Source organism: Leopardus geoffroyi, chromosome X (genome assembly GCF_018350155.1).
Source record: "Leopardus geoffroyi isolate Oge1 chromosome X, O.geoffroyi_Oge1_pat1.0, whole genome shotgun sequence".
Lineage (NCBI taxonomy): Eukaryota > Metazoa > Chordata > Mammalia > Carnivora > Felidae > Leopardus > Leopardus geoffroyi.
The window spans coordinates 100,175,379-100,183,968 of record NC_059343.1 but is presented as its reverse complement, the minus strand read 5'-3'; the positions used below and the strand labels follow the sequence as shown (position 1 = coordinate 100,183,968).

Below are 8,590 nucleotides of genomic sequence, written 5' to 3'. Positions count from 1 at the left end.
GGGGAGACTTGCTCCCCTCTCCAAAACACTAAAACTTTATAAAGCCACAGTAATTAAGATGAAATAAGAAAATAGACCAATGGAATAGAATACGGAATCCAAAAAGAGACTTCTATGTATATGAAAAGGTGACATATGACAGAGTTAGCCACTGAAAATCAGAAGGGAAAGAATGCATTATTTAATAAATTGTTCTAGATAACTGACTGTTAACCTTAAAATATAAAACTGTCAGTTATTTTACCAGCAAAATGGTTTTATTTGGGAACAGCAGAGAATTGCAACTCAGAAAGTATAAGCTAAGGCAAAATCATAAGCAAGTCCAGAGAACAAAGGAGAGCAACATTGTTTTCTTTTTTATGTTTGTTTTTTCTTTAAGTAATCTCTAACTCCTATGTGGGGCTCAAACTCATGACCCTGAGATCAAGAACAGCACACTCCACAGACTGAGCCAGCCAGGTACCCTAAAGGCAGGCAACATTCTTTTACAAAGGAAAGGGAGGAGTTGGGAGGGTCTTTATGAACAAAAGGTCCATTGGACTACACTGGGAGTTTTAAGTATAATGGCTTTTCATTGGTTGAGTTGTGATAGTTTCCCATTGGCTGGGCTGTTGCCAGGCCAATAGAAAATCTTTTCTCCTGCTGGAGTAGTAAAGTACTATATAGAATTCTTCCTAGCAGGAATGCAAGGTATACCTCTTCCTGTTGAGTTTGCAAAGGGCTGTAAAAAGTGTTATGTTGTGAGAGCTCCACCTCCTGGCCTCCCAACTCCATTTTAAATGAGGTTTCCTTTACTCAGTTTCACATAACAATTTTTTTTAAGTTCATTTATTTAGTTTGAGAGACAAAGAGAGAGAGAGAGAGAGAGAGAATGGGGGAGGGGTAGAGAGAAAAGGAGAGAGAGAGAATCCCAAGCAGGCTCCTCACTGTCAATGTGAGATTAAAACTCACAAACTGTAAGATCATGACCTGAGCCAAAACCAAGAGCTGGACACTTACCCAACTGAGCCACCCAGGTGCCCCACATGACTATGTTTTTTAAGTTTTTTTAATTTATTTTGAGAGAGAGAACAGCGGTGGGGGCGGCAGGGGTGGGGGGGAGGAGCAGAGACAATGGGAGAGAGAATCCCAAGCAGGCTCCTCACTGTCAGCACAAAGCTTGACTCGGGGCTTGAACCCATGAACTGCAAGATCATGACCTGGGCCAACATTAAGAGTCAGCCACTCAACCAACTGAACCACCCAGATGCCCCCACCCCCCTGCCCAGATTTTTATATGGAAGAAAAAAAACATATCCTGACATTACAACATATAAAATCAATTGCAAATCCATTAAAGATGATTCCATTTGAAAGGCCAAGCAAAACAAAAATTGTCATGGCAAATACCCTTTATGATCTCAGGGTAGAGAAAACATTTTAAGCATATTAGAAAAGCACTAATCATAATGAAGAAGACTGATAAGCCTAATAAATCAAAATTGAGAACTCCTGGGGCACCTGGTTGGCTCAGTCAGTATAGCATGTGACTCTTGCTATAAGTCATAAGTTCAAGCCCCACATTGGGTATAGAGAGAACTTAAATAAATAAAAACTGCAAAAAAAAAATTGAGAACTTCTATTTCCCACAAGTTACCATAAAGAAATTAAAAGGAAGCTTACAAAGCTAGAGAAGACAACTGCGAGTCATAGAACTAGCAAAGAATTAGCATCAGATATATAAAGAACTCCTACAAATCAATAAAGAAAAATACAAATTGTTCAATAATGGTCCAATGATATAAACAATTATCTGACAAAAGAGGAACTATAAATGTCAAAAATATTTTTTTTAAACATGAAAAAGTGCTCAACCTCACTTGTAATCAGAAAAACACAACATAAAAACATACATTTGGGGATACCTGGCAGGCTCAGCTGGCAGAGCATGTGACTCTTGATCTCAGGATTGTGAGTTCCAGCCCCACGATGGGCGTAGAGATTACTTTAAAATAAAAATTTAAAAATCTTTCTTTTTAAAGTTTATTATTGTTATTTTGAGATAGAAAGTATGTGTGTACAAACAAGTGAGGGAAGGGCAGAGAGACAGGGAGAGAGAATCCCAAGCAGGCTTCATGCTGTCAATGCAGACCCTGACACAGGGCTCAATCCCATAAACTGTGTGAGCATGACCTGAGCCAAAATCAAGAGTCAAATGCTCAACTGACTGAGCCACCAGGAGCCCCTAAAAATAAAAAAAAAAATCTAGGGGCACCTGAGTGGCTCAGTTGTTTAAGCGTCCAACTTTGCCTCAGTTCATGATCTTACAGATCCTCTATCTAGCCCCCCTCCCCAGCTCATGCTCTCTCTCAAAAATAAAGAAATATTAAACATTTTTTAGTTAATAAAAAAATAAAAAATAAAAATTCTTTTTAATAAAGCCCATACGGAGTGCCTGGGTGGTTCAGTAGGTTAAGCATCCGACTCCTGACTTCAGCTCAGGTCATGATCTCACAGCTCCTGATTTCAAGCCCTGCATCAGGCTCTGTGCTGACACTGCAGAGCCTCCTTGGGATTCTCTCCCTCTCCTTCTCTCTCTGCCCCTTCCCTCCCCCTCTCTTAAAATAAATAAATAAACTTAAAAAAAAGAATAGAAAACATAAATTTTACAACCACTAAATCTGTAATAAATTAAGAGGCTGTTAATAACAAGTATTGGTGAAGGTGAGCAACAAAAACTTTTATAATCCACTGATAAATTAATATGAACACTGGAAAAGTTGAATATGCTCATTGTCTATGATCCAGTACTTCAATCCTATACACATACTCTAAAGAAACTCTTAAACAGGTACAAGAGACATGTACAACAATGTTTCAAAGCAGCACTTATAATTGCAAAGCATAAGAAAAAACCAAATGTTCACCAATAGGAGAATGTTTAAATTATAATAGAGTCATACAGGGGCACCTGGGTGGCTCAGTCAAGCGTCCGACTTCGGCTCAGGTCATGATCTCACAGTTCGTGGGTTCAAGGCTCGCATTGGGCTCTGTGCTGACAGCTCAGAGCCTGGAGCCTGCTTCGAATTCTGTGACTCCCTCCCTCTCTCTGCCCCTCCCCTGCTCATGCTCTGTCTCTCTTTGTCTCTCAAAAAACAAAAAAATGTTAAAAAAATTTTATAATAGAGTCATACAATGGAATGCAGTACTGATAATTTATAAAATATGTGCATTAACATGAAAAGATCTTAGAAATATAATGTTAAGGGAAAAGAAAGTCACAGTGTTATCCCATACCTACAAAGTGAGAAACATACAAAAATAGCTAATATTTTGTATAAAGACATATATAGATAGATAGATAGATAGATAGATAGATAGATAGATAGATGTGATTTTTCAAAGTGAAAATACCAAGAGAACAATGAATACACAATTTAGTGCTTTCCTCCTGTGAGGGTGATAACAAGGGAGGAGTGTAGCAGAGTTTTCAAATGCACTGGTAAGTGCTCTATTTCTTTTTTTTTCTTTAAGTTTATTTCTTTTGAGAGACAGAGCACGCGTGCACATGAGTGAAGGAGCAGCAGAGAGAGAAAGAGAGAGAGAATCCCAAGCAGGCTCTGCAATGCCAGCACAGAGCCCAACATGGGGCTCAAACCCACAAAACCATGAGATCATGACCCGAACCGAAACCAAGTCAGATGCTTAACCAACTGAGCCACTCAGGCACACTGGTGCTCTATTTCTTAATCTAGATGATAGATAGGTGAATGCTCATCTATTTTATATATCAGCTTAGAAAACAGGGGCCCTCGGTGGCTCAGTGGGTTAAGTGTCTGACTTTGGCTCGGGTCATGATCTCGTGGTTCGTGAGTTTGAGCCCTGCATCAGGCTCTCTGCTGTCAGTGCAGAGCCCACTTTGGATACTCTTGTCTCCCATTCTCCATGCCCCTCCCCCACATGCATGCAGGCACTCTCTCTCTCTCTCACTCAGAAAAATAAACATGAAAAAAAAAGAAATGATACATTTTAAAAAAAAGAGGAAGAAAATATTTATATGAGGGGCACCTGGGTAACTCAGTAGAGCATCTGACTCTTGACTTCAGCTCAGGTAATGATCTCGTGGCTCGTGAGTTCAAGCCCCACATAGGTCTTTGTGCTGACAATGCCAAGCCTGCTTGAGAGTCTCTCTCTCCCTCTCTCTCTACCCCTCCCCCACTCCCCTGTGCGTGCGTGTGCTCTCTCTCTCTCTCTCTCGCTCTCTCGCTCTCTCTCTCTCTCTCTATATATATATATACATACATATATATATGTGTGTGTGTGTATATATATATACAGTTATTTTTGAGAGGAGTGGTATTCAAACTGTGTTCCACTGAGTGGATGAAAGGGGTGCCAGAGCTGGAGAGTCTTAAGGAGGTAAAACTCTGGGCTCCCCAACTCCAACTTCACCCAGAGCACATGTACCCTTCTCATTATAGAGAAGGATTGAAAACCACTTCATCCCAAGCAGTCAGAAAGAAGGGTGCACCCTGAGTCACAAGGTCCCCTTGTATACTTAACGTATTTCTATGGCATTAGTTAATTTGAAGAAGGCTTGGGTACCTTGAAATCAAAGGCTTGGGTACCAATAACCACTGCCCACAGGTGACAAACTCAAAATAAAGACAAAATAGTCACCAGAGGTCAAGATGAGAAAACTGGTACCTACTTACATGCAACTTTTCAGGAATTCATCAATAATGAAATGGATAAAGAGGGTTCCTTCTTTAACCACCTGTAAGCTTCATAATCTTTTCCAACATTAAAAGGGAGGATTGTCCCTTATTCTTTTTCACCCTACTACTGTTGTTCACTCACTCTCTTGCTCACTCTTTCTGGTAAAATGTCCCACGTGGCTATATATGTTTTCTTGTATAAAATATGTCAGCAAATGTGAAAATTTTCCAACTCCCCATTATTTCAGAGTTTCTCCAAATCCCCAGCATCAATCATGGAGTATAACTGCAAAAAATATTCTGATCTGGCTGTATGCTTCAGCAATTCCGGGATCTAAATGTAGACGATCAAATATATTTTTATGGCTTTTATTTTTCTTTTCTCTGTAGCGTTTTCAACCTGGTGCAACATCCCTGCTGACTTTGTCTTTTTGTTTGGCAAAGGTCAGCTTTGACTACGCATTGGTGTTGCAGCAGAGATGGATAATCTCTTAATGAGGGCAATTTCCTGCTCTGACCTACCCTTTAATTATTTTTTAATCATATATTTGGCATATTTGGTTATAGTAGTTCATCACTTCCTTTGCAAAGTTGCCTTGTAAATGAAAATGAGTGCAATTATTCTGGACAGTATGGAATGAAGTTATCACACTGAGGGTGAGCCTCACTTTACAATGGATGTAAGTCCCCAAAATATGGACACAAATGGCATTTCAGTAAATCCAGCCTAATCTTTCCATTAACGAATATGATCATTTATCAAATGCTTCATATTCATTTTTGAGTAATCTCTGATTATTTGCTCCTGAATTTTTTATGTCACTTAGGTCTCTCTCCAAGGTGTTAATGCTCTATAAATGGATATCAAATATACCTTGAGGATGTAATATTTAAAGAACCAAAATCAGAAATTTGGGGATATGGGAAAGCATTTTAAAATGTGACTAATCATCTCCCTAATTTGTTGGGGCTTTTAACTTTGAACTTTTATTCACAGATAAATATTCTTATCTACAAATACCATGATAAAGGATTCTGTATAAAAAGCATTTCTAAGTCCTAATGGATAACCGTGTACTCAATAAAGAAGTTAGTCTGTGCAGTGTACCACGAACTAGTGCACCAACACTGAGGGGAAATACACAAGATATACCAGGATTTGGTACGTACCTTGCCTGGCACAGCTTCCTGGGATATCACTTACTCAAAGACTTTAGGAGCAGGGAGAGATTCAGGTCATTTAACTAAGTAATTAAAAGCAATATTTTTTGTTAAAATGAACCAATATTCTAAAACAGGAAGCTATCTTCATGTGATTTTAAGGTAAAATACAACTATTTAAAGAAATATCTTGCTTTCAGAGGTACTTAGAAATTTGCCCCCTCACCCTCACAGTTACATTTGTTTTTCTCTATAATTAGGGGTACTCTGGCAGAAAAGTTTGAGAAGTCGGAGCTACAGCATGTTGACAACGAGCTAACCACTCTCTATTTGAACATTTCATATAATGGGCGGGCTTTCACCCAAAAAAGGAAAGCACTTGTATTATCAAAACAAAAACAACAACAACAACAAAACCAACAACCCTTTAAGGGTGAGCTGTCTCACCTGCTTCAAGACTATGTCTTCAGATATTACTGTGCACCTGTGCGCTCTCTCCCCACCCCACTCCCATTCCAGATTAGCCTCTTTCTCCAGTTAAAGGCTACTTTTTCTTGAAGCAGAAAACAAGCGGGGCGCCTGGGTGGCTCCGTCGGTTGGGCGTCCGACTTCGGCTCAGGTCATGATCTCGCGGTCTGTGAGTTCGAGCCCCGCGTCAGGCTCTGTGCTGACGGCTCGGAGCCTGGAGCCTGTTTCAGATTCTGTGTCTCCCTCTCTCTCTCTGACCTTAATCCATTCATGCTCTGTCTCTCTCTGTGTCTCAAAGATGAATAAACGTTAAAAAAAAAAAAAAAAAGAAAGAAAGAAAACAAGCAGCTGCCTAACCAAACTCAGCTCTGATACACTTGCTCCACTTGCTTTTTCTGCTGCCCGACTCCCTTACTGGAATGGGAGTAGGTAAGAAGAGGTCAAAGTCGAAGCAACCCGTTTGCACTTCCACCTTGCCTCATAGGCTGAAGAGGGTAGCGTGCATGCGTTTCCGGGGTCAGTGAGGTTAACTTCCATTCCCCTTAGGCCTTGCAAGCCAAATTATGGAGTACACTAGAGGAGTCCATCATAGCAAGGAGAAATGGTATGGCTCCAAGGGGGGCAAATTGTTTGGAAATGAGCAAAGATCTAATGAAGATATTTTGGGGGACTTTCTGATAAACATCTTGGGTGAAAAGGATGATACTCTAGTTCATTTCTGTGACAAATCCAAATTACTGATTAAAATCTATGGGCCGCTGATTCCATGCAAGCATGCTTTTTGCTATGCATGTGCTATTTTACATGGAAAACAAGGCAATAAGATGTGTCCAGGCTGTAGTAATCTTGTGGAGCGAATTGAGGAACATACACAAGGCTCTCTATTCATGTGCAGCACTGTTCAAGGATGCAAGAGAACATACTTGTCTCAAAGAGATTTAGAGGCTCATATCAACCACCGCCTTATGAGAGCTGAAAAGCCTGCTGCCCGTGCTTAACTTGAAACTGTTCGTCCCACATATTGCCCCATCACCACATGAAATCTCTGATCGTTTTATTAGGTTTCCAGACAAGCATCATACGAACCAATATTCCAGGGCAGTGCATTATATCACCACCTCCTTTCCAACATGTGCTGCACAAGCCATATAATCACCCACTAGAAGATATTTGTGCTCATCCAATAGAATTCATTACACACAGCTTCACCTCAACCTCCTTCATGAGTCAGGAAACCTTTGTATTTGAACAAGAAAACAACTTAATATTAATAACTGTTCCTATTCAGAATGGCTCAAATTCAGATACTTGAGAACTGCCACCTCCTGCTTCTATACATGAACTCACCATCATCCTGAATACCAGGGTCACCCAGTGGCATTAAACTCTCATCATATTATACCTCAGAGCAACATTCTGTACATACTCTCACCTCTACCACCAATAAGCCATCTAATGCCACATCCTTCCCAGGTTGCAGGTACTTCTGACTTGATTCAGGCTTCAGGTCTACCAATGACTTCTTCTCCATTGCCTTCCCCATAGTCATATTATTGCCCAGATGCTACCTTATATGAAATATCTTCCTCCAGGACCTGTACCATTTTCAACAGGGTAGTTCACTTGTAAGTACACACCCTCATCACTATTGTAATTCACACCCTTTACTCCAATTCACTGAAAATCAAGGAACTAAGAGCCCTCCTTTATAAAACTAGGGGAAATGAGTCATGGTATGTGACCTGTACCCAGACGGCCACTCACCCGTTCTTCCATGAGGGTAGGGTCTGTCTTCTCAAGCCCTATTTTTTGGACTGTATCATCCAGATCAGACAAGATACAAACCATATTACCAATGATAATAATATTTTGAACAGAAGATATGAGAAAAAAAACTTAAGTATTATCCAACTTCTAATTAAGCTTTGACCATTTGGGGCAGGAAAGGACCTCTTACAGAGTGGCTATAAAACACTTAAAGTCTTGTCTCTTAAAATGGTTTTAAACCTTGATCTCAGGAATGATTTCAAGTACTTTACTATTGTGCAGAAAAGTGGCTCAACTGAGCATAGCTTTCTATGCTTCAACAACTTGCTCCTCTACTGTGGTAAAGTGGACCCACAAGTGACCATCTGCAATATTATTTCCAGAAGAGAAAATTACATTCTTCTCTCAAAAGTGTTGTTATTGTTAAACATGCTTACTTTGTCTTGTGATATATTTTCTTAACTGGCTTAAAAGGAGTAAATTTCAATATGGTTTAA

General features: G+C 39.9%; 1 pseudogene; it reads left to right on the top strand.

The window, feature by feature from the left end:
- The first annotated feature begins 6,889 nt into the window (after window positions 1–6,889).
- Window positions 6,890–7,478, top strand: LOC123594438 (annotated as a pseudogene).
- Window positions 7,479–8,590: the final 1,112 nt, after the last annotated feature.